Here is a 27701-nt window from a genome sequence, read left to right as displayed (position 1 = left end):
ATTAAGTCTCTTCGCCCATCAAGAACATCATCGACAAAGACTATGGGGAAATCGTCTACAGCTGTGGGTTCCGACGCATAAGATTCGGCATTCGGGCTTCCACGTGGTCGGGCCTTCCGGCTGACCTACACCGTAGGGAGAGTGGGCTTGGGGTTTGCCATACTGTTATGTCTTTCCTCTTTTCCACTGCTTTCCCTTCTGGTCTGGTCACCCCTCCCTTCTGCTATGGAAAGGACTCCATTTAGATTCTGCCCTGTGTGCAGGGTTAGATGTCCGTGGAAAGACGAGCACACCTTGTGTAAAGCTTGTCACCAAACCCCGCCCCCCCCCCCCCCACCAGTGCACGACGAAAGGCAGTGTTCGGCGTGTAAACTCCTTAAACCTAAGACCCTTAGGGAGTGCTGGTTAAAATGGTGGGCCGCGTACGGCATGTCACACGTGGAGCCTCCTTCCCCTGCTGCAACACCAGCCGAAAGTGGCGGGGGCACGTCGGATGACCAAACGTCCAATGCTGACGTTATAGACCTTGAGGCGGACACTTCTAGGGCTGCCACGCCCATCCCTGACCCTTCCAGGCTCGACTGCGGTCTTGCTACAGGGAACACACCCGGCAGCAGGGGCGTACAATCGCACCGCACCAAGCACACAACCCAAATGCCGTCCTCGACGACAGAAGAAGGCGGCAACGGGCCCGCTAGAAATTTCAGTGGGTTCCACGCATCGGTCAGGTCCGAAGCCTTCCCCGCATCCGCAGCAGCGCATGATGACTGGTCATAACAAACATAACAAGGGCGCTACTCCCCAAACTACACGCGCCGAAGTTTCAGAACAAGAAACTTCGACGGATTCCAAGGTTTCCAAGGCCCGTACAGGCCCGAAAACTAAGAGTAGGCCTCTACCCGAGAAGCCATCCGCTGGCCCTTCTAGAGCCACGGAAGACATTTCCACTGCCGACACATCATCGGAGGCGTTGTCTCCCGAAGATTCGGTGACTATCCGTAAGAGCATAAATAGGATTGCTATGGCGGTGGGCCTAGTACCGGATCCGCCCAGTCATGGGCCAATCCGCCGTAAAATTTTTGGTGGATTTGGAAGACGATCCCGAAGACTCTTTCGAAGAAAGCCAGGTTACCCCTCTCAAGCACCCTGAGGAGATCCTCTCAACGCCTTAGGGCGGAGAACACGGTTCCTACTCAGCTAGGTCCATTTGGGTCATCCAAGTGGACCATGGAGCAATTCGAGGGGTGTATGGATCGGCTGGAGCAGTTTTTCAGGGCTTCTGATCAACCTCCACCAAAAAAAGCTCGGGTAGACCCTAACCCTCAAACACAAGATGTCCAACACCTAGATGTCCAACACCAAGTTGACTATCGAGATGATGTCCAGATGAACACGTATAAACATCTATACAGAACAGGAGTCCTCTTTTCTGGACAACTATGGGGAAGATCAAGGAGCAACGGACAACTGGGAGGACACCCAGCAGGACGATCACAACTCTGATATCGTTTGCCTCGACTCTTTCCCTGCTCCCCGATTCAACAAGCTTCCCCGGTGGATGATCAAATGGCTTTAAACAACATGTTGAAAAAAGCAGCGGAATTCTTTAAAATTGCCACGCTTGAAGCCTTGCCCGAACAAGATTTCGCGGAGGACATTATTGATGAAAAGCTCCGGCAAGCCAGTCTATCCCTCTCTTGAGCTCTGTAAAGAGACTGCTGGCCCCCTCACACCCGCTCAGACTAGGGCTCTGAACCCAAGGGTCAAAACTTTTCCGACCCTCCCCCACCGACCCGCTTTATATCCAAGGACACGCAATCCCAGACTCGCTGGTGGTGACCAACTCTCGCAAGAGAGCAGGGGTTCCCCTTGCCACGGGAGTCACTCCCGGACAAGGATTCCAAAAGGTTGTATGCCTTAGGCAAACGGGTTACGTCAGCGGCGGCCTATACTGTCCGGATTGCCAATAACACGACGTTACTAGCAAGCTACGTCGACACCCAATGGAACTTCTCCAGGAAGGCCTTCAAGAGGTTCCGGAACCAACCAGAGCCAAGCTTCTCGCCATTGTCTCAGAGGGCAAACTTGCCAATCAGAATGTGGTAAAGAATACCCTGGACACCGCAGAGACAACAGGCAGGTCTCAGGCACGCGTGGCTGCGCACGTCGGGCTTCAGGCCTGAGACACAGGCATCTATTATCAACAAACCCATCGAAGAGGCCAACCTCTTCGGGAAGGCGGTTGACGATGCGTTGGAGACTGCCAAGAAGGAGCACAAGGCTATTAAGTTGCTGCACCAAATTTCCCAGAAACCCTCTTCACAGAGGGGCAATAATTCTCAGCAGTCCTTTCGAGGACAAGCCCGCGCCGCTCAAAACAATTTAGGCACTGGCAACTTCAACTCAAGTCAACCTGCTGCAAGCCCCACTTACTACCCCGAGAGGGGTCAGAAGCGCGGAAAGAATAGAGGCAGAGGCTCCAATTCCAGAGGAGCGTCAACTTCGGGTCAGAAATGACCACCAAGTCCAGGTCCCCTCCCATGTCTGTCTGTCCCATGTGGGGGGGCGATTAACATCTTTCCTCAAGGCATGGGAGGGGATAACTTCAGACCAGTGGGTCTTAAAGACGGTCGCCCACGGTTACTGCGTAGAATTCGCCCGAGCTCCACAGTTCAGACCGCCGAAACATTGACGCCTTTCACCGGAACATCTGCAGATCCCGATCCAAGAGGTGGAAGCGCTGCTGGGAAAGGACGCCATTGAAGCCATCCCGATTCTTCAGATAGACGAGGGTATCTATTCAGTGTACTTCCTTGTACCCAAAAAGGATCTCACCATGCGTCCTGTTCTAGTCCTGCGCCCAGCGAACAGGTTCATAAAGCCCCAGAAGTTTCGCATGGTAACACTGCAAGAGGTGATCCCATTGTTAAAACGGGGACTTCATGACAACATTGGATATGAAAGATGCATACTTTCATATTTCAATGCTGCCAGCGCACAGAAAATTCCTAAGGTTCGTGATTCAGGACAAACGCTACCAGTTCAAGGTACTCACCTTCGGCATAGCCTCGGCGCCAAGGGTGTCTACCAAGGTCATGGCAGTGGCAGCGGCACACCTGCACAGACTTTCAGTTCCAGTTTACCCTTACCTCGACGATTGGCTCATCACGGGGGACTATTTCGATGTTTGTTTTTCGAACACCCAAATAACGGTAGACCTACTGTTCAGCCTGTGATTTTCTATCCACGAAAAGAAATCCAGCTTAGTCCCCAGCCAAGTAAAACAGTTCCTAGGGGCTCTAATGCGTACGGAAGACGGTCTAGTCTTCCCTTCCAGCGAGAGGGTTCAGAACATGCTCTCTCAGGTTCCTCAGTATGTAGCCAGTCGAGAGGTGACAGTACGCAAAGCTATGCGTTTGCTAGGGATGATGGCGTCATGCATATACTTGGTTCCCCAGGCGCGGCTGGGCATGCGTCCCATGCAAGAGTGGCTCATCAGCCAGTGGTGTCAGGCCAGCGGACAATGGGAAGGTCTGTTGGTTGTCTCGCCAGCCCTCGTTCTCTCTCTGCAGTGGTGGTCAAGGGAGAACCTCTTGAAGGGGAAACCTTCACCACCCCTGCAGTGGAAGCCACTCTCACAACAGACGCATCTCTCACGGGGTGGGGGGCGCACCTGCTTCAACAGACAGCACACTGAGTGTGGTCCCCTCAGGTAGCGTCCAACCAACTAACCCTACTGGAGCTACTAGCAGTGTTCAAAGCATTGAAAGCCTTTCAGGAGCAACTGCAAGGGAAGACAGTGCTGGTCCTAACCGACAGCACAACAGCAATGTATTACCTGAACAAACAGGGGGGCACTTACACTCCAGGGCTATCCAAGCTGTCCCAAAACATCTGGATATGGGCTCTCAAACACAAGATGTTCCTGATATCCCAACATGTTCCAGGGAAACTCAATCTTCTGGCAGACGTACTCGGCAGAGATTTTCCTCTGCCAGAAGAGTACGAATGGCGACTGCACAAAGACATTGTATCCAACGTCTTTGCAGAATGGGGTTTTCCAGAGATCGACCTGTTCGCTACTCAGGAGAACGCCCAATGCCAAGATTACGCCTCCAGGTACCCCCAGAACCTATCCAAGGGGAACAGTCTCTGGATAACTTGGTCGGGGGAATTTGTCTACGCTTCCCCCCCACCCCCCACCCCCAACTCCCCTTCTGAACAAGATAGTACACAAGATGCACCAGGAACCAGTCACCATGATTCTGGTGGTTCCCATGTGGGCACGCCAACCTTGGTTCGCGCACCTGATGGAAATGTCCCTCTCCCCACCAGTCAAGCTGCCCTGCCAGTACAACATGTCTCAGGACGGGGGAGACTCTGCACCCATGCCCACAAACTCTGAACTTAGCAGCATGGTTCCTGTGGTTATAGAGTTTGGACATCTGCAACTCCCTCAAAGATGCATGGACATACTGAGGAAGGCAAGAAAGCCTAACACACGTTATTGCTATGCCAGCAAATGGAAACGTTTTGTCATCTGGTGCAGTTCCAAAGGCGTCAATCCCACCGATTGCTTGCCTTCACACATTGTTATATCTAACCCATCTGTTGGACTCTGGGTTAGTCTTCAATTCCTTAAAGGTTCACCTAACGGCGTTGTCAGCCTACACCACGTCACAGCAGAAGGTGTCGTGGTGGAAAATACCTGTGATTAAAGCCTTTATGGAAGGGGTTGAAAGAATGTATCCCCTCATCACTCACCCAGCCCCTGGGTGGGATCTAAATGTAGTTTTACCTAGGCTCATGGGACCCCCTTTTGAGCCTATGCATAAAGCTAGTCTGAAAGACCTCACTTACAAGACAGCCTTTCTAGTAGCCATCACTTCTATCAGAAGAGTTGGCGAACTACAGCCCCTCTCTGTTTTGGACCCCTTTGTTACAGTGCACAAAGATAAGGTAGTTCTGCGCACACATCCCAGATTTGCACCGAAATTCATTTCGAAGTTCCATGTGAACCAGTCAATCGAACTTTCCACGTTCTTCCAGAGACCTACTAACATGGCCGAAAGAAGCCCTCACACACTAGATGTGCACAGGGCAGTCATGTTCTACAATGATGGAACTAAACCACTGAGGAAAACTACACAATTCTTTGTATCAGTGGCACCTGGTAGAGAAGGGGACCCTGTCTCTAAATCAGCAATATCAAGGTGGATTGTCAAATGCATCACACTGTTTCTCTATTGCAAAGAGAGAACTGCCCTTCAAACCTAGAGCACATTCTACTCGAGGCACTGGGGCATCCATAGCATTCATTGCAAATGTTCCCCTAGAGTCCATTTGCAAAGCGGCAACCTGGAGTTCTGTACACACCTTTACAAAACACTATTGCCTAGACACTCATTCTAGGTCTGATTCTCAGGTGGGACAAGCAGTACTAAGACATCTTTTTTCTACTGTTCCTTCTCACAACCCACCTCCAACTCCGGGTACTGCTTGCTAGTCTATGCACAGCATGTGATTCTAAGCAGATTAACAAGCATCAGAAGACATGCATTACTTACCGTAAAAGCATTTCTGATGATATTGTGTGCTTAGATTCACATGCGCCCTCCCTGCCTCCCCGCTCGGGGTGGAAGGAACAGACTTCTTACTACTTTCTCTATTCATGTACTCACTCACTATAGCCTTGGGCTCCCTCATGGCAGAAAAAATACAATCGGAGGGACCTCGGCGCATGAGGGATTTTGGGTACTACACACGTCACGATAGGGATAGTGTTTCAGACACGCCTATACCGACGTCCCCTTTCGGTCCCCGAAAGACGAGATGCAATACTCCGTGGTTACCACTGGATGTCGGACCATATGCGCACAGCATGTGAATCTAAGCAGATACAATCATCAGAAATGCCTTTACGGCAAGTAATGAATTTCATATGAGAAACTAGACAAAGGAGATACTAAGTAACCCCTCCAGCACCCTATTGTAGGATGGTTTGTGCTGGGTCACATGAACACATATAAAAACCCACTCAATAATATGGTTTAAAAACTAAATTATAACCTTATTTAGATTACAATCAGCAGTCATGGTGAGTCAAACCTAAAACGCATTTAGAACGGCATTAAGCTATTGCTGGGGAGTAAAACCAGGTAAATCAAGGGCAATAGGCCCTATTGGTCCCAATGTGCAATGTGATTCAGGTTAACCACTTAATTAGACCAACACTGTCACAAATCTATCTTGCAACATGTATAATTTTCTTCTATCATGAATGGATACTGTTACACACAGTTCAGTGGGAGTAACTTGTATACTACTTAGAGGCTTAGAGCTTCTCAAGGTAAAGTATACACACAGTCAAACTATTTTAGAAGTGCCCGGGAGCAAATCAGCGACATTTACCAAGCACTCTTCTAACCACAAAGAGGGAAGTCAGGCAAGTAAGAGCACTTAATTGAATTAACTCACTCAGCAATATTAGTTTAAGAGCAGCAGTTCTTCAATGTCAGGTTACCTATTATTCTTTTCAGAGGGGTTACACGCGACTCAGGCTAGTATTAACTCTAAGACTGTTTTAGAACTGTATAAAGCATATCGGGGAAAGCGCAAACCCCAATGGTTGTCCTTAAGAACTCTTTAGTTATTCAAGTTGGTGGGAAGGGATCACGAAGCAGACAGAAAACAGGTTCAAGCTTGGTCCACAAACCTTTAACTCCTACTGCAGAATGGAGTAAGGCCTAACTTGCCCTATGCTAAGGTGGGATTTCCCTACCCAAGAAAAACTAAGGATAGTCTGACAGGAGGTTCAAAGCAAATGTCTTTGTCCAAAACCTATACTTGCCCTCATGTCGAACTGTATACAATGTGTATGGACGTCTGCATCAAAATAAGTAGTGTTCAAAATAAAGTTCTCTTCCAGCTTTCCCTTTCCCAAGTTCAAAATAGTTCCTAAGGCATAGGGTTTTCCCTTCCCCAAGAATTCAAATCTTCCAGCTTTTCAAAACACAATTCCTTGGGACACTTCCCAGCTCTTCTGATAATGTTACTTTTCACTGTTTCACATAGTGTCTTGACTTCAAAATCACATACAGGTTTGCAGTTAAAACAAGAGCTTATTTGTGGGTGCCTTTTAGTGACTTTTTCTATACAAGCGTGCACTCTGTCAGTTGTTGTAGCACACGGTCTACCGTTATAGGTCCTGCAACAGATGCTTCTTCCTTGCTGCTTTAACATCAACACTAGGCTACGGCTCCAACTTGACAGTGATGCTTGATTTATTCATGTGTCACTCTTTTGACACTGCACTGGGGCTTTGTTGGCCAACTTGCACTTGTTACACTATTGTGTGTTCGCCTGGCAAATGCATGTTTTCTCCTCTACAGTTCCTTGTATTCCTTTGGCCCTTGCTTGTACTCAAACATCTAGTCCCCTCTCTTCCATCCTTGTGGACGTCGCCCAACATGAGGACGGTACTGGAACCTTTGGCAGCAAAAACTGTGCTTCCACTTCAAATTTAGTATAGGTCTCCAGCGTGAAACCACCCCGCCGAGGCCCCTCCCCCTGGCGACTCACCTCAGTACCTTATTACGCACGGACATTGTCGGACCTGGCAGCTAGCGCAGCGACTTTTCTAGCTTTATGCTTGCTCCCCTTTTGTTTTTCAATCTTATTTAACCTCCCTTCGGTGCCCCGCCTACCCCAATGCTGATAGGCGTGCGCCGATTGCAGCGCTTTCGGTCACAGGGCATAGGAGAATCTGTTGTCACGTTAGAGGGACAAATGCCAGAGTTCGCGAACGGCGCAACTTAAGGACTTTGTTTCCACAAGATCTCGTCAAGACAAGGTAGGCCCTCTGTTCAGCACGGCGACTCCATTACAGGGGTTCCAACTGGCAAGGGTTCTTCGGATTCAGGTTCTGGCAGGGCCAAGGCCTCCAAGTCTACCGGCACCGGGGGCCCTACCGGGCTGTCCTCGGAAGGACGATCAAGTTCGTCCTCTTTTACCCCAAGGCGTAAAGGATCATCGGGTGCCATGCATGATCCAGCACGACTAGCTCAACTCAAGCCATCCTTCTGGGAGACCTAAACTTAGGCTTCAAAGACCCACAAGCGACCAATATCGCCAATGTCATTACAGAACTAGGATTTACCGATGGAATATCCCAGCCTACCCACAATAAAGGTCGAACACTCGGCTGTGTAGCCAACCACAACTGTAATGTTCCCATCACTGATGTCAGCCCACAAATCTGTACTGACCATGCGCTTATAACCTTCCTGGTAAATGGAAACACCACCCAACCTAAGGAAAATATACTGGCTCCACCACTACAAACTAGAAACAAAATAAACATAACTACGGACAAACTGCTACCACTCATCCTCCCAACTCTAAACGCCTTACCTGACTCACTTAACCCCTCAGCTAGTGAATGAATTTAACTCCACTATCGCCACAGCCTTGGACGCGATCGCCCCCTTGAAAATGCGAAAAAGCAAGCCTAGGGCACAGCTAAACACTTGGTACACCCCACTCCTCAAATCCCTAAGGATTGGGAAACGCAAATGTGAATCCGCCTGGCGGCTAACTCCATCTGAGACCAACAAAGCAGCCCTCATCAACGCCTCTAAGACCTACAAAAATTAAATGAGGAGAGCTAAAAAAGAAAATTTCAGCAGAATACTGCAGGCTAAATCTGGAACAAAAGAACTATTCATTATACTAAAGGAACTAGAAAACCCCATCCCAGCCACGGACAATTGTGACAAAAATAAAATGTGGTGCTCCAACATCCAAAAAGCGTTAAACGATAAAATAACTACACTTCAAACTAAAATTGAGAAAAAGCAACAATATTCCTCCCTCAACCACTAATAGAGATAAACTACCTACTGCTGCCAAACTTGAACAAAATTTCAACTTTACTAAATGGACTATCCCAGAGATTGAAAAGATAATACTCTCGCTCAAGCCATCCAACTGTCGAGGCAACATATGCCCAGCCCAATTGATAAGACGCGGCCATAGACTTATCCCCTTTTTATTTCTAAACTCATTAACGCTTCCTTTGCTTCAGGTACGATACCAGACAACCTTAAACAATCTTGGGTTCTACCCCTCCTTAAAAAGCAAACTTTGGACCCATCCATCCCGACCAACTACAGGCCAATCACAACAGTACCATTTCTGTTAAAAATCTTAGAGTGGCTTATTTACAGATCCCAAAACACTTGGAACTGCATCAACTATTAGGCACTCAGGTTTCAGACCGCAACACGGTACAGAAACCACGCTCATCGATCTCAAAACCCAGATCGATGAGCTGAGAGACCATGGTAAAACAGCCCTACTCCTACTGGACCTCTACGAGGTCAAAGGCCGCCGAGATCATGATGTGCTCTGTACCCACCTGGAATCTGCAGCCCACTTCTCGATGCATGCTATTGCTTGGATCAAATCATTCCTAAGTGGTAGAAATGAGGGTCTTCTCTACCTCTGCAGCAGCTGACCCAGTACCCATTACATGTGGCATTCCCCAGGGCCTCTGCGTGTTTCCCACTATGTATAACATCTTCACGAAGCCCCTGTTCGATGATCTAGACCTTCTGGGCGTCACCAACACTAACTATGCAGATGACGCCCAGATTCTCATCCCACTTTCCGGGGATTATAAACAGGATTTGGCCTTGGTGAATAGGATATACCTCATCATTCAGGCATGGATGGCTTGCCATGGTCTATGCCTGAATGATAAGACGGAACTCCTCATACTAGGCAACACTCAAAACATCAAAAAACTGAATGATAGCTACTCTTCATTTGTCATAGATGGCAACACTATTAAAGTAGCTAAAGAGGTAAAAACACTATGTTTCTGCCTCAACTCCTGTCTCTCCCTATCAAGGCAAGTAAATGCAATGGCCTCCAGCAACGCATACACCTGCAAGCTGATCAGAGCAGCAAAACCATTCCTGGACACTACCAACTGCCTGACCTTATCAAGAGCTTTGGTATTATCCAAACTGGGCTATTGCAATGCCCTATATATAGGGTCTAGCAAACACATGCTGCATAAATTCCAAACCTTGCAGAATAATGCCCTTCGTGCCGCCCTAGGAGTCCCAAAAAGAGAGCATATGTCTAACATTAGAAGACAATCCAATTGTCTTATTTACTTAGAAGGCTATATCAACGCTTTAGAGAAAAGAAAAAATGACCCAATTGGTACTTCGCATGTTCATCAAGTCGAGCCCATGGAAGTCCTTTCAGGCTTAAGAAAAACCAACAAAGACAGGCCAGGGATGGACGCAAGTACTCAAACAACAGCACCAGACACTCTGTGCCGTGACGCTTCCAACAAGGATTGTGGGACAAGGCCAAGATCGGGTTCAACCTCCCTGTCAGGTTGCCTCAACACATTGCCAATGAGAGCAAATCTGATACCTAACAAGTTGGGTGATAATGACGTGATGTGTTTAGACGATATTCTCCCACAGAAAGAACAATTAGGAACGAAAACCACCCAAGGCCCAAGCCACAAACTACTGAATCCAAGGCCGCCTCTTGAGGGGAACTTGGATATGAGACCTAAGCAACAGACTCTTAACCCGCACATATGCCTTAAAACGGCCCCTTTGTTTAAACCAACCCCAGTGATTCAGCAATCTGACCTCATACAAAAGGATCCCTTACCAAAGAAGACTCAAATCTTGGGAGGGAAGAAACCAGTGTCAACAAATGCGATAGATACAGAGAAACAACCAGAAGCTTTATCTCAGTCACCAAAAACAACAGAAGATTTTCTTATGCAAAAGGACTTGATGGATATAAGTCAACATTTGGACGACTGCCCTGACAGTCAACAGAAAGGGGCGAATCTCTATCTAATTAAGACGTTATCTAGTCATCAGACAGTTAATAGAGACCTCTCAGGTTTCACTTCACTAGATGATCGTTTTAAATCTCTACGAAGCATTCAAGGTGATCAAACTAGAAATCCTATTGAAAAGCGTTCTGAACAAAATCGAGATCTGGTCTCACCTTTTCATCGGCCTCAAGTGACATATAGATCAAGAGTTCACACTCAAACAAAATCTGACACATCAGATAACTCTAAGGACTCGATGTACTCCCACAAGAGAAAGGGATTTCAGGAATACAAACAACATGAGTGGGGATTATAGACTTCACCATACGAAGAAGTCACATCAAGACTCTAAAAACCATAAGATGAATCCAACGGCCAAAATACGTCAACGGTCTGGCAACCAAAAATATCTGGTCTTAAATAGACGTACAGTGTTGAGACTGCTACATAGTATCTCCTCTTTAAGAAACTTAAACAGAAGATCTCAAAACGGTGGAACCTTTTCACGGGGGTCATATGGCACATTGTCTCCTATATATATCATCAGCTGATGTGACTACCTCATTGTCAGCAGCAGCGGAGGCACTATTCAAACAAGGTTTCGAGCTAACACTAATTAGACAATCTACAATAGACCATGACAAGACAAAGGATCGCACAACGGAGGACAGATCGAATGAAGAACACCAGTACACTAGCTCAAAGGAAAATCCTGCAAAGAAACCAGCAGCAATCTTAAAGTCCAACACGGTCCACTCTACGCCTCAGGGAAAGCCATTCCCCCTAGTAACTCTCCTAACATAAAGGCGACCATAACATTAGAGGAGAACCAAAAGGTGACTCAGGCTAGACCGTCTCTTGAATCTTCTACATGGGCCTGGCTCCCCAAAGCTTTATCTACACGCCTTCATAAATAGCCATCAGAATCCACTAAAACTGACCAAGAGCACCACCTGGAACACAAGAGGGTTTTTACACTTGACAACTCCTGGTGATATCAATTTAGGGGACTATGACATCTTATGTCTCCAAGAAGTTTGGTTACAATCTAAACCAACATTGGATGGCTTCGAGATTGCTTTCTCAGAAGCATTAGCGGGACCTAAAGGAAGACCCTCATCAGGTCTAATCGTTGCAGTCCCTATGGGCGTGGGACTAGAAATAATTAAAATAATCTTGAAGACCCCTTATGTCATCGTGGTACTCATTTCTTGGCGACGAAAGGAGGCTGGGGAAGAACATCACACATGCACTCCCCTGTTGGTGATGTCCATCTACTGGAATCACAAAGGGATGCAACAGACCTTACTGTTCGATATAGTGACCTCTACTCTGGACTCAGTTTACTTAGAGTTCGGGGCATGTGATGTTATAGTATGTGGAGACTTAAACATCAATTGTCCAACGGCTAGCAAGAGCATCACAGGTCCCGCACAGAGTAATCCTTGCAAACAAGGCTTAGCCTGGCAGAAGCTAATGTCGGCCAGACATCTTTTTAACTCTGCAGCCACACTTCCTGATTCTAATTCTCTACCAACATGGAAAAGAGGCTTGACCAACTCAACAATAGACTACATATTTGTTTCTGATCTTCTCTTAGCCCGGTTGACAGACTTCAGAATTAGCCAGACCAGCCAAAGCGATCATAACTTGCTGGCTATTAAATGGGCCTCTACAAAACTAGATACAGACCATTATCCTGGAAGAATTGAACCGGAAAGAAAAGGCAACCGGGTAAGGATCACACGGGCCAACATTCAAGCAATCACTTGTTCGTATGGAAGCAGTAAGGAGGCCACAAAGGTTGATTACAGACCACTTTTGGAACCTTAGAGCCACGACAAAAAGATCGAATGGGCTAAATACATCCCAGAGCCATCACGCACATAATTTTGATGCCCTTTTGGTGGCACAGAGAAACATCCTCCGCAGAGTGAAAAGGATGGCTGCAAGAAACAACACGCCCGCCAACAGGACGCACATAAAGGAGATAACAAGAGCCTACAAAAACTGGATACGGGTCTACCGTTTAAAATTACATCAACAGGACTCTGAAAATATGCAATAACAAATTAGAAAGTCCAACTCTAGAGCCTTTTGGAGCCTGGTTAACCCACGAGCTAAAGAGGCATCTACAATGATGCTAAACAGTATATCGGAACTAGCATGGACTGGGTTCTATTCAACACTTTTCAAATCTCCAGATCCCGCTGTAGGCCCTTTATCTCCTCAGACGACAGCACGGTGGGTCGATCTCTCCGACAGAACTGATATTTTGAATAAAATACTCAAACTAAAGAAATCAAGGGCTCCAGGGCCTGATGGTCTATCTAATGAGAATTTGAAATCTGCGCCAGAAGAATGGGCAAACCTGCTGAGTCTAATTTTCCACAAATGTACCATCTCCCGCTCAATCCCGCCTACTTGGACCTCAGCAGTTATTATCCCTATATTCAAAAAAGGAAGGAAGGATGACCCCAGAAACTTTCGCCCGGTGGCCCTCCTAGATGTTATAGGGAAAGTTTATGGCTCCCTTCTGCTGGATCACTTTAATCAATGGGCAAAAAGAGCACCCTGTAATGACCCTCTTCAATGGGGGTTTAAAAAGGGAGTAGGAACTAGTATAAACATCTTTATCCTCAGCCTCTTAAAAGCAAAAGCTTGTGAAACAAATCGGAACCTATTCCTGGCATTTATAGACCTGACCCAGGCCTTTGACTTGGTCAACCGAAGAAAGCTTGGGACTCATCAGTTGGGACTGTCCCCAGGAGATTCTGAATCCTATCAAGGCTCTGCATGCTTCTACATCAATGCAGGTACGACTGAACACCAGTGGCCTGCTCTCGTCATCCATAACAACTGACAGAGGGGTCAAACGAAGGCTGCCCACTAGCTCCAGCCCTCTTCCTGTCTTATTTTGGGGACTATAAAGATATTTCAACCAGCACACGAGCATGCCCCCCAGAATTGGGTAAAGAGAAGATCCCGAGACTTCTGTATACAGATGATCTTATTCAATTGGACCAGGCCCCAATTGGCTTACAACGGCAGTTGTCTGCACTGACTACATACATCTAGGTCATTGGCGGCTGTGTAAACAAACAAAAAATGAAGATAATGGTGTTTGGAAAAAACCTAAAAAAGACAAAGGAATTTGTGGTACCTGGCCACAAACAAAATCGAACAAGTGACTGAATTTAAATATCTTGGAGTCCTTATTGACTCCACGGCCAAAGATTCAGCGATGCAACACCATCTCTCGGAAAAAATGAAAACTTTCGCCTCACAAGCAAAAATATTGGACAACAAATATGGTCGCTTTTCATTGCTGCCCCTGATCAAATTCTATAGGGGCAAATTTATCCCAGCTATTACCTACGGAGATGAGGCTATGCCATCTTTACCCTACTGCTTATGGGCTAGATTGGAGAGTCTGTTTTGGCGTTCAGTCTTGAATCTACCACCTTCTACTCCGATCGCCTTGATAAGACATGAACTCTCCCTCTCCTCTTTAGAGTCAATAGTGAAAAGAGCGTCAGTTATGTTATATCGGAAGATAAAAGATCCTTCTTCCTCAGCAATTTTTCTGATGGTACAGGCGGAGATGAACTTAAGTAAATCCATGTTACTATCAAAATGGGAGCTAATGTGCCTACAGCAACTTGAAATCTGCGGCAGCTCCATGGAAGAACTTTTGGGTAACCCGACAAAAACTAAAACACGAATGGAAGAAATGGATTGGATAAATACACTGGATAAGGCATCTGAGTATAAGCTAACTAGTCATCTACCTCCAACAATCAGAAAATTGAATGTAATTCAACCTTTTTTGACAAAGCATCCAGACAGGAAAACTCGGAGCACTCTACTCCGTGCAGGTTAAACTTGTTACCCACAAACGAGATTCTGCACACAAGGGGCCTCTCAACAACGAATACTTGCCGCTTTTGTAATAACACTGAACAAAGCGAAACATTACGGCACCTTTTATTACTGTGTTCAGGTACAGAGAAATTCAGATCACCATACATACTTCATCACCTAAAAAATGCCTATCTAAGGGAAGAAGAACTCTGGTGGGAGCGCTTAATAGGAGGCTTGAGAGCATCTTGGTCTATCGCAGCTACTAACATTTTGGACCAGATTTTTGCACATGTACCTCCGAGCTAGGGGACTGGTCACAGACAGATAGATAGATGACGGCAGTGGGGAGTGTTTTCTACCTTACTTTTATGTTTCTGTAGACTTATTCTCGTGTTGGGATAAATACGCTGTGAAATTTTATGTTCATCTTCTTGTAAAAATCACTTCGGTGATTATATACTCGTATAATAAAAAAAATAAAATAAATTGGCTCTCTACAGCGGACAAAATCAGACTCAAAACAGCCTCACTAACATACAAAAGTATTAATGATCTAGCCCCCAAATACCTAAAAGAAAGGTTCCAAAGAAAAACCTCCAATAGAACCACCAGAGTAGCATACTCCAACCAGCTTATTGTGCCCCCCTTTAAACTGAGCACCGCCGGAGGTAAGTTTCCCTGTCCAAGCAGCCCAGCTATGGAACTCCCTCCCTAAGGTCTGACCAATCCTACTCTCACTTTAGACTTAACTGCATCAAATGGCTTAAAGATAATGACTCGTAACTAGGATTAATTACATCCCACCCACTTGCTAATCGGGAGCGAACGCATACTTACATTTCTATTGGAGCTTACTCCACCATGCTTTTTGCCTTAAAAGTATACTGTGTATACATCTCTATGTACAAACACTTGTGTATATAAATTAAATCTGTACTTTACTATGTGCTCAAACTGTATATTACCCTATGTACTTTACCCTGTGTACAAACTGTAGTGTCATCTTTTTACCCGTCACCAATGTATCTATGAACCACTTTGAAATGTGTAACTGTAACCTGTAAGCTTAAAGTATTCTTGCACACGTGCCCGAATACCCTCGGGTCTGGCACGTGCTATAAATAGTGGATCTGAGGTTGGCGCTTCTGCTTCGGTGCAGTACCCAAACTGTGTCCTCCCATATCTGAGCGCCCTCAGGGCCTATGCGCCCTCTCGCCCAGGGCGTGGCGCAAGGTTGCAAGATGGTGGATGGGCGTGGGTTCAGACTGCTAGGCCGGCAACCATTTTGTATTCGGCTCGGGGCTCTCCGGTGCCCTCGCCCATTGAATGGGCCTTGCAAGTAGGGTCCGGTCCCCTTCCCTCTGGAAGCGGCAACAGACTTTGATACAGGCATCTGGTCTCCTTGGGGGTACATCGCAGCCTTGCAGCTACACACCTACGGCGCTTCAGCAGGAACAAAGGCCTACCGTGTCGGAGAGCCAATCCCCTCAGGACCCGATGGCTAGCGAGGACCGTTTCTTCGAACTATACCTCCTCTTCATGTTTTTGCAGCAGATGACTGGGCTCCTCAAGGACATAGTCCAGGAGGTGATCCCGCAGGTTGTGCCATCCCGGCCTCCTCTTCTGGGGCCGTCTGTTCCTCCAGCACTGCCGGTTGTCTAGACCCTTCTGTCTCCTGTGCCACCAACGCCTCCCCCTCAGCAACCGTTGTCCGTCTTTGGTCACGTATCAAAGGAGATCCCGCTGGCACCTGTTTCCCAGGACCTGGTTTCCCCCTTAGTCTGTAAAAGGGAGGGCGATGACATCCAGGTCGACAAACCCTCTGCATCTGGAAATGCCTTTCATGACTGCCTTCAGGGCCTTGCAGTGCCCTCGGGGGAATGTGGGGAGGTCCGCCAGGAATCGGGAATGCTAGCAGAGGTTTTGGGCAAAATCACCACGATCCATTCAGGCACGCTCTCCCGAAGGATGTCTTTCAGGTGGTCAGGAAGGTCTGGGAGTAGCCCAGGGCCAATGCCCAATGAACAAGAAGTTGGACAGCAGGTTCAGGCTGGCCAATGGGGAGCCAATCCTCCTGCCCTCCCACCCTGAGCCGCTCTCCTCATTGGTGGCTGTGGCCTCACTATTTCCAATCAGTCTTTGGGGGATGCCTCCAGCTGGCTTTCTAAAGACCACGTCCTCGAGTCTTGGGCAAATGATGCTATGCCATATCAGGTTACATTTGCATATCAGGGCTACAATGCCCTATTGTCCACGACCAACCAGAAGCTGTGGCGAGAGCTTGGAGTTTCTGCGTGACCGCCACCTGAAAAAACAGGCCTCCTTTAAGGCCAGTCTAGCAGATGCCCGGGCTGTTGCACAGGACCTCTGAGTCCTGTCTCCCACGTCGAACAGCCAGCAGAGGGCTGTGGTTGGGGGTTGAGATGAGAAGGACTGCGTGGATGCATGCCACTAAATGTTCTTCTGACGTGCAGGAGCGGATTTTAGATCTTCCCTTGGACCTCTTTCATTCATCAATCGATGAGTAGTTGACAAAGAAGAAAACCTCTATGCAAACCGCCTTGTCCTTGGGCATCCTGACTAAATCGGGGTAGAAGTAATTTCCTCAGGCTCAAGGCAGGGTCGAATTCAAACCCAGTGCCTTTACCGGATTCAAGGGGTTTCGGTACTGACGGGTCGCCCAACGACAACAGGAGAAAGCAGCAGAGGACTTTGCAAATTTTTTTGCTGCTCTCGCTCGCCTGCTTCCGCCTCAGACTCCAAAAAACAGTGACGTCTCGATCGGGGGGGAAATACCGCTCCCCATTATGGGGCTGACTGGCTCTTTCCCAGGGCATCTGGAAAAGTCTTTTCAAGAACCCCTGGATCTCAACTATAGTCTCCACGGTCTACAGTCTTCCTCTTCCTTTTCCTCTATCATCCTCTCCTCTGTTAGAATGGGTCCCCGGCTCTTTTACAGGAGGTCCTGTTGGAGATCCAGGTGGTGGAACCGGTTCCTCAGACAGGGGCTCCGGTTTCTACTCAAGGATTTTTGCGGTACCCAAGAACGAGTCTGGCTTGATGGTAGTCCTTTCTTAATCTGTCTTTACCGTTTGAGCGCTTCAAGATTACTCCCACGCACATAGCAGTCTGTGCGTTGAGACTGTATGTGTTTATTAGGGAGAATTCTCAAAAATATGATAATTCCCTCCACCTTAGAGACCCCCAGCAACTTTGCTGGATTTTGAGGACTTGATTTTTTTTTAACCTTTAGTGACCTTTTTTCACACTTTCTCATGTATTTTTTCTGTGAATATTACCTCTAAACTCCATAGGCATCATCTTTTACAATTGTCACACAGCACCCTTGGTGCAGTGGAACAGGGAAGTCTTTTAGATTTCCCAAGGTTTTGACTTTACTTAGCATTGTACTTGCTAGACACAGCACACCCTATCTTACGATATTGTGCTGGAGGGGTTACTTAGTATCCCCTGTGTCTAAATGCTCAGGTAACATTTTTTTGTTACCCTTTCCTCATTGAAATGGCTGGTGGCATTGGTTTTGTTTTGAACTACGAAGGTTTGCATTTATTGCAACCGTTCGTGGACCCGGTAACATTAATCGCGGGAGCCATCTCTTTCAAAATGGCGCAGAGCAATCGTAAAATGGTCCCCTGTCTTTTTTCGCCATGTCTTTGTGGAATGGTCCTTCTAGAGTGTTGCTCTGCGCGCCAAACCAGGTTTGTTCATTTTGCCTTTGGCGGGCTTCAGGGGTGAAACCTGCCTCTGGCTCCAGAGTGTCTGGGGTAGGCAGGAAGTGAGGGAGGTGCCCGAAACTCTATGCTTAGTCTCCTAGGAGACCCAAATGCACTCTAGTGAAAGGCTGTCTGACTGAGTGACAACTAGGCTGGAATTAGAGAGAACTGCATAAAAGGCCAGTCTTTTGGCTTGGATGGCAGAGTCAACCACTGGACTACGGAACCGAAGAAGAGCTTGAATAGGACACCTGCTGCAACTCCTGGACCGTTGGTTTGCCTGGTGAAGCCCTGCTGCAGCGACTACTTGCCAAGTTCGCATAGACCGAGAATCCCCTGCAAGGATGACTTCTCCCTTTTTGAGATGGTGGGACCAATCAATTCCAAAATAAGCCACCTGGACACGCATCTTGAATTTCCTCAGAGTTGCTGCAGGAACTGAATAGCCAGGGAGAGGAACACCAAATTGTGTGCGTTACTTTTAAGCTGGCCTAAAGCTATTGGAAAATCCTCCGGACTCCCTCGAAGCAGGACTGGCCAAGCCTGAGCCCCCTCAGCAGTGTGTGGGACCCCAGAAGTGAGGACAGTCCACTTTTGCAGCAATGAACCACGCGTATTGCTATTTGCTCTACCGCAAGGAGCTGAAACGCGAAACAGCCACTGAAAGTAAAGTTTGCCGGTTGGTAGTTGTGACGGTGCAGAAGTCCCCCGACGTCCTCCCTCTTGTCCCCACGACTGAGGCCCAGGAACAGTGAGATCTGCAGAGCTGCACAGGAACAGAAGTCACCAGCTGCATCTTTTCTTCTTTACCAAGGTACTGTAAAATAAGTCTGACTGTAGAAGTGCTTGTAACTTCCACAACTCGCAGGTCTAATCGGCTTGTGGCCCTATATTTGATTCTTCATTTCATCAAAGACGCCTAAGAATTACTTACCAGAAGTGCTTTCTCCTATCGAAGACTTTCGCCCATTGACTTCGGCTTTGCCTATTGAATTGGATGACTCTTCTGGTGAACTTTAAAAGTATCTGCAGTGCTTTGGGATATTTGTGATCGCTTGTGTTCTAATAACCTTTGCTTTTAACCAACCTTTAAAGTGTATTCTAAATTCCAACAATATCGTATTAATGTCCCCAGCACCCTTGTTACTGAAGTTACCTGTGGGTGTAGGTTGGGTCTGCGGGCTGTCCTAAAGGGGCCTAGTCTGAGTCAGAAACTCGGTGTACAGTATTGAAGTATATTTGTTACTATTCTATTGCTCCCTTCTGTAGAAGACTTTATAACCGACTGATGAATACATTGTTTATGCAAGAAACCTTCAGTGTAAGAGTTTATTTGAATACCTGTAACTGTGAATCTTTGTGTGACTCCACTACGGCTCACATTTCCCCTCTTGAGATTTGCCTGGCTGCTCAACACACTACCAAAACAGTGTAGTACAAGTTTATACCAAAGGTTGGGTTGCCTATACCTGTAGTCATAGTTGTTTGTAGTGTTTACAGAGGTTACTGCATTCAAACTTGGCCTAATAGTGTTCCCTAGACCTCATGGATGCCTAGCTGCATGGCCCCATCTATCGGCTTCATCTGAAGTTTCTGTGCTTCACGGTTGTCTTGCCACTTTCAGTACAAAGTGCTTCCTTTCGGCCTGAACTCGCCCCCTCGTGTCTTCACAAAGTTGATGAACTCAGTGGTGGGTCACCTATACCTGGATCTGGACGATTGGCTGGTGAGGCCAAGGGGGTGGTACACCCCTTGCAGAGGTTGGCGGATATTCATCCGCTGGGGTTCTCACTCAACTGGAGGAAGTTGCAGTTGTGCCCCCTTTCTAGCAGTGTGTTGGAACACGGCAGTTCAGTGGGTGTTTCCCACGCCCGAGAGGCTCCATTCCCTTTGCAAGGCGATAGTGCACTTCCTTGCCAACTCGACCTCCTCGGCTGGTGGATCCAGCACCTTCTGTGGTTGATGGCCTCCTGTGTGCTCACGGTGCAGCATGCTCATCTCAAGATGAGACGCCTCCAGCTCCAATTGGGACCAGGAGACTGGGTCTGTTGGATAGGATCCCAGTACCCCTGCTTCTGCCCGATCTGCGCTGGTGGTTGATGGATGGCAACGTTTCTGTGGGAGCCCCATTCACCCAACTGGAGCCTACCCTGGTGCTTACCACAGACTCCTCTTTCATGCTGCAGGGACTACTCTGGAGGGCTATGTGACTTATAGCGCATAGTGCAGGCCGGAAGCCCTCTTCCATATCAATCTGCTCGAGTTCAGGGTAGTGGTCCTGGCCCTCAAGGCGTTTTTGCCTCTAATCAGGGACAGGTCTGTTGTGGTCAGGATGGACAGTTTCACCACAATGTTTTCCCTGGCGCCTGCCACCGACACCGCCGCTTCCCCCTCAGCCCCCCCTGCATGGAGGCGATATCGATCTGGGAATGGGCCTTAACAGAGAGGATTTGGATTTGTGCAGTCCACCTCCTGGGGAAAAGCAATGCAGAAGCAGACCAGTTGTGCTGCTCGGGGATTTAACACCTATGAGTGGTAGATGCACACTGACTTGTGTACCTGGGCTTGTTTGCATCTCCTCTAAATTCCAAGTGCCCCCAGTTTGCTTTGTGGGCCGAATGGGGGCGTGGGTCTGTGGGAGATGCCTTCCAGATCTGTTGACATGGTCGCAGGTGCTGTGTCCCCTCATCTCTCCCTCTGCTCTAACAGACCCTCTGCAAGTTTCAGACTTTGGTGGGCTGCATCCTGAGTGGCCACCACTTGCCTTCGAGTGTCTGGTTTTCAGATCTGCTGCAGTTGTGCTCCCAGGGGCCCATCCACTTCCGATTCTCCAACAGGGGCTTCCTGACACAGCAGGGCAGTGCAGTGGAGCATCCAGACCCTAGTTACTGACCAGCTGAGGCTTCAGCATGGCCAATTTTCGGATGACAGCTGGGACATCATTCAACAGGCCAGTCGGCCCTCTGCTCAGTCCCAGTATAAGAGCAAATGGATTAGGTTCTGCCGTTGGGCTTGTGATGAGGGTCTGGATCCTGTCCCCTGGACGATGTACTGGCTTTTTCAGTGCACCTGGCTTGTTCTTGAGTGCAGGTGGATACTTGCTGTACCCATTTGGCGGCCATCAATAACTCCCCTGATGGTGTGTTTTCAGCAGCCAACCTGGTGGTTAAGACCCACCTCAAAGGGTTGTCTAGGCTTACTCCTATGTCCTGTCCCCTCACTAGGGACTGGAGATGGAACCTTTTTCACCAGAAAAATCGTCTTGTGCTCCCCTGACTGCCCTTGACGGGAATGGACCGCTTTCACCAGCGCTCCTGGGCTAAGCCTTGGCCTAGTAATTCCACAAGCTCTTCCCCGAAGAAGTACCTTTTTGTCTTTCTTACCTTTCAATCAGGTACTACTCTGTCCTCTGGTGCCACGCTCCTCCCCGCATGTCGACAATGGTAGTCTTCAGCAGGTGACCTGCCTGCAAGCCTTTTCCCCACGCCCGACTCCCGCGCTCTTTGCCTCTGCTGCCTTGGCTCCAACCACTGCTTGGAGGGCTGTACCCCGTGAGACATGCTGACGCTGCATGCTCTTAAGAACAGTTTAGCCAGGTAGAGGGAGCTCTTCGAGAAGTCTCCTCCAGAGGACCTAAAGTTGTTTGTTAAGCAGAAGACCAGGCCCAAGGTAGGTGCACTGTTCTCATCCGCACCCCGGAAGACAACTTCTTACCCAGGAAGTGCATGGGCGCGAGTGACCTATCCGGTCCTACTACCAGCACCCGTACCGAGGCTGCTTCAACTACTGGCCACTAGGCCGAGGGGGTCGCAAGATCCTACCGGTGACTCAGCTGAGGCACCGCACGGTTCTTTTACCGGGTCTCAACCCGAGGGGCTATGCCTTAATACCAGACTGATGTCTGAGGGGGGGGGCACCTGTAGGCAGCACTACCGGCACCACAGCTGAGGGCATTCCGCCTACCAGGCTCCCTCCTGAGGTGCAGGGCAGGCCTCATCCTCCACGTCCTGGGCATGACATAGGCACGCGGCATGCAGCTGGACAAAATGGTGGCTTGCCCGACACCATCCCTCATTGGGGACCAGGTAGGGGAATGAGTTTCCAGGTGGGACTGGTCATCACCTGGCACTTGGCTCACGGCATATCCATCGGCGTTGCAGGGCAGATGCACCTCGCCACATACAGCAAGACTGGGTGCGCCGGTCCCAGCAACCTCCGATGTGATCAGGGACATGCTCTGCCGGTACAGCCTTGAGCGCCCACGGCCTACCCGCCCTTGGGTCCAGCTCCTCCGGGCCCAACGCAGCCCCAGCTGTAACAGAGCATTTGGAAATGGGCACTCAAACACGATATGTTGCTTTCGCATGTTTTCAGGGGAACACAATCGTCTGTCAGACATGCTCAGCAGAGATGTGCAGCTACCCATAGAGCACGTGTGGCGCTTGCACGAACATATTTCACACAACGTCTTTGCAGAATGGGGACATCAATCTTTTTACAACACTGGAGAACGCACAATGCCCAGATTACATTTCCAGGTATCCCCAAAGACAGTTCAACGGGAACGGTCGCTAGTTAATCTGGTCACGGAAGTTTGATTACGCTTATCCTCCGGTTCCTCTCCTCAACAGGATAGTTCACAAAATTCACCAGGAACAAGTTACAGTAATCCTGATCGCACCAATATGGGCTCTTCAGCCATGGTTCTTGCATCTCATGAGAATGTCACTTTCCCCTCCGGTGAAGCTGCCTTGCCCATACAACATGCTGTCAAGACAAAGGGACAAACACTGCACCCATGCCTTCAAACGCTCAACTTAGCAGCTTGGCTCCTTAAGTCTTAGAGTGCGGGCATCTACAGCTGGCTCAAAGGTGTATGGACATTCTTAAAGTGGCACAGAAACCTAATACTGGGCACTGTTATTCCAGTAAATGCAAACTTTGTCATTTGGTGCAACTTTAACCCAACAGACTTTTCACCCGCGCACAGAGACCTTACTCTCCTGTCCCCTTGCCTCCATACTGTATGGGTGTCCCTTGCTAGGGACGGGAAACTACCATTTTCACCAGAATAAAATGTCTTCCCCTTTTAAATGTAAATACTCGGGTGGATGCAGCCCTGGGAGCATGCCCCCCTGACTCCGCCCACCAGCTCCACTCCCCAGTTCTCTTTTCCACATCGGCGGGAATGGACCGCTTTCACCAGCGCTCCTGGGAAAGGCCTCCGGCCTTGTAATTCCATGCGCTTTTCCCTGGGAGATTTTCTTTTCCCGTCTTTCTTCATAGCAATTATCAGATAATATTCTGTCTTCAGGTGCCACGCTCCTCCCTGGCACATGTTGCTGACGGCGGGTTTCAACAGGTGTCTGGTGTGCGAGGTTTCCTTCACCACATCAGATCCCCACACTCTGGCTATGGTGCCTTGGCCCGACCATGGCTGGGACGGCCGTTCTGCGCACAACGCGTTGATTCCACGCTTAATGAAGAAACGTTTAGCCCAGTGGAGGGAGCTGTTCGAAAGATCACCAGAAGACCTCAAGAAACACTTGAGGAGGAAGACCAGGCCCAAGGTAGATGCCATGTTCTCCTCTGCACCCTGCAAGGGCGACTCCTTCCCTGGCAAGCATCAGAGTGGGAGGGGCCTTCCAGGTCCTAAGACCAGCACGGTGACAGATACCGAAAGCTAACGGCCAACAGGCCGAGGGGTCACAGGATCCTCCCGGTCTCACCGCTGAGGGGCCGCAAGGTTCTAGTACCGGGGTTATCCCCCAGGGGCTCTGATCTAACACTGCCCTCGCTCTGGAGGGGGCGCCTATATGCAGCAGTAGCACTACCAGCGGAATGGGCGGGGGCACTCGGCTTCCCAGGTCTCTACCTGAGGTGCAGGGAAGGTCCGAGCCTTTGCTTATAAGTGTCCAGGCGGTGACTAGGCCCAGCTCATCAGGCACCACGCCACAGGCACGTGGCGCATGAGTAAATGTCTGCCAGACAAGATGGCGCCGCACCCGGAGCTGCCTCAATTGAGAAAGTATGCATGGGGTCGCAAGTCTAGATGGGACTGGACAACAGCGGTTCCTTGGTCCATGTCATACCCAACCACATCGGCACAGTGGTGGTACACAGATCCCAGTTTAGTGCAACAAGGTCTGGCAAGAGCACAGCAGCATGCAAGACTAAGATCTTCGGGAAAAAAAAAAGTTACTGTCATGAAATCGCCTAATATGGGCTCCATCCTCGGCAGGGGGGGTGGGGAGGATGGGTGTTGCAAGTCATCAAGGACTTGCTCCCTCCTGTACCACCTCAAGCTCCGACTGTGGTTCAGGCCCTCATTACCGTGCTCACACCAGTCACGTAGGCTCGCCCCTGGCGCAGCAACCACCGCCACGGCTGCCTGCGCCCAGCACACCACCAGCAGCTTCCGACCTACAGAACAGAGCGGGTGACATGGACGACGAGGAGGAGGATCAGGAGAAAATAGTGGCCCAGGATATCGTGGAGTCCACTGCACTGGCACCCATTGACACAGCGGGCAGAGTGATCTGTGTCACCACCGATATGAGGACAGCGTGGCTTAAGGTAACCAAGTTTAACCCTGATGTGCAGGAGCGCAGTCTCGACCTGCTGTTAGGGAGAATTCTCGGAAATGTGCTAATTCCCTCTACCTTAGACACCCCCCCGCCACCCAGCAACTTTGCTGGATTTTGAGAGCTTGATTTATTTTAACCTGGAGAGATGGAGAGAGCGGGACCCTTTTTCCCACTCTCTTGTATGTTAATGTGATTTCTGAGCTTTGTTTATTTTGGTTATGGAGCCTGACAAACTCGATAGGCATCTTTTACATTGTCACACAGCACCTTCAGTGCAGTGACGCAGGGTAGTCTTTCAGATTTCCCAAAGGTTTAAATACCTTCTCTGGGATAAACTACTGTTCCCCCAGAGCAGTAAAGTGAAATTGACTTTACTTACATTTGTAACTTTATAGACCCCAGACACACCACAATAGGGTGCTGGAGGGGTTACCTAGTATCTCCTTTTGTCTAGCTTCTCATGTAAAATGTTAGTTTCCCTTTTCTCACTGAATGTCTGGTGGTTTTGTTTTAACTACCGTGGTGTGCATTTACCGCGGGCTTAATTTGCAGCTGCAGTAAAGCATCCAAGGTTGCCATTTTTGTCAAAATGGCCTGGTCTTCTTTTTTCACCATTTCTTTGTGTAAAGGTCCTTTTTGAGATTTACTCTGCGCGCCAAACCAGGTTTGTTCCTAGTGTTTGCTTTGCCTTTGGAGTGAAGCCTGCCTCTGGCTCTGGGGTGTCAGGGATAGACAGGAAGTGAGGGAGGTGCCCGAAACTCCCTGTGCTTTGTTTCCTAGGAGACCCAAATGCACTCTGTAGTGATTGGCCGGCTGACTGTCCGGCAAGGACAGCCGCCCTACTGGGTGAGTGACAGCTAGACTGGAATGAATGGGAGAGAACTGAATAAAAGGCAAGACGTTGACTTGGAAGGCCGAGTCGACCACTGGTTGAAGGAACTGAAGAAGAACTTGAAGAGGATGCCTGCTGCAACTCCTGGACTGTTGGTTTGCCCAGTGAAGCCCTGCTACTGTGCTGAAACTCCAAATTTGTATCGACAGAGAAGCCTCTGCAACAATGACTTTTCCCTTTGAGTTGGTGGGACCAATCAACTCCAAAGTAAGCCACCTGGACATCTATCTTGTAGCTTGTTGAATTTGCAGAGTTGCTGCTGGAAATCGTATAGCCAGGGAGAGGAACACCAGATTGTGTGCGTTGCTTTTAAGCTGGCCTAGAGCTTTTGGAAGATGTTCCAGACTCCCAGGAAGCAGTACTGACCGAGCCGGAGCCCCTTCAACAGAGTGCGGGACCTCAGAAGCAAGGAAAGTCCATCTCAACAGACAGGAACTGCAGTGTTGCTATTTGCGGGAGACGCGAGTATCTGAAACACTAAACAGCCACTGATTTGTAGATTGCCGGTTGCGAGTGGTGACCATCCCATTGCAGTGCAGGAGTCCCCAGCAGTCCTCCCTCTTGTACCCACGGCTGAGGCCCAGGAACAGGGAGATCTGCAGAGCTGCACAGGAACAGAAGTAATGTGCTTCACTTTTCTTCAATGCAAAGTTACTGTAACAAAGTCTGAGAGAACTTCCCTGTTGCTGTAGAGTTGCTTGCATCTTCTACTACTCACGTCTAATCAGCTTGGGGCCCTACATTTGATTCTGCTTTTCTTCAAAGACTTCTAAAACATTGTGCAAAGACTTTTCTACTTTACTTCCAAGAGTGCTTCATCCTATATAAGACGTTTGCCCATTGACTTTGGTCTAGCCTATTATACTAAATGACTGTTGTAGGGAACCACAAGTATTTGCCTGCTTAAGAATATTTGTGGTCTCTTGTTCTAATAACCTTTTTCCGTTTACCAATTTATAACAGTATTCTGAATGCAAACCTTAAAATATTAATGTCCCCAGCACCCTAGCTATTGGAGTCACCTGAGGGTGTAGGGTGTCTGTGGGCCATCTCAAAAGGGTCTTTACTGATTTAGAAAATAAGTGTACAATATTGAATTGTATTTGCGTGTTACTATTATATTTCCCCCTTCTGAAGGCTTATTCTAACTGACTGAATTAATAATTCAAGAAACCTTGAGTGCAAATGTTTATTGGAATACTTGTCACTGTGAATCTCTGTGTACCTCCCTTACAGCTCACATTGACCTCTCTTGAGATAAGCCTGGCTGCTCAACATGCTACGAAAACTATGTAGTACAAGCTTATTCCAAAGGTTGGGTTTCCTATACCTGTTGTCACAACGGTTTGTAGTGTTCCTAGAGGGTATTGCATACAAATTTTGCCTAACACCTAGCAGGCAAGGTTTACGGACCCATGGATCCTCTCTGTAGTTTCCACAGGCTTCCGTCTGCTAATACCTCTCTTTCCTCTTTCCTCCACTCCAATCCCACAGATTGGGACAGCAACTCTTCTGGCTGAAATTCGTTTGCTCATTGCGAGTCAGTTGGTGGAGGAGGTTGCAGCTTCACTGCGAGGCATGGGCTTCTATTCCCGATATTCTCCATACAGAAAAAGAACCAGGCTGGCCTGAACTAGACCGTTCTTCCTTGAACCTTTCCGTACCCCTTCAAAAGTTGAGAATGGTTACTCCGCACTCAATGCGGAGACACTGTGTGGGGGAGAGTGGATGTGCTCCTTGGATCTGTA

At 48.5% G+C, this 27701-nt stretch overlaps 1 protein-coding gene across 3 annotated transcripts in view; it reads left to right on the top strand.

Annotated features, from left to right (window-relative positions):
* HNRNPR (heterogeneous nuclear ribonucleoprotein R) overlaps positions 1-27701 on the top strand; it is an 872346-nt gene that overhangs the window by 690945 nt on the left and 153700 nt on the right. The gene's annotated exons all lie outside the window — the stretch shown is intronic.

Source organism: Ambystoma mexicanum, chromosome 11 (genome assembly GCF_040938575.1).
Source record: "Ambystoma mexicanum isolate Mex_15411 chromosome 11, UKY_AmexF1_1, whole genome shotgun sequence".
NCBI classification, from domain to species: Eukaryota; Metazoa; Chordata; class Amphibia; order Caudata; family Ambystomatidae; genus Ambystoma; species Ambystoma mexicanum.
Note: the sequence above shows the minus strand (reverse complement) of the source record. Positions and strands in the feature narration are given on the sequence as shown.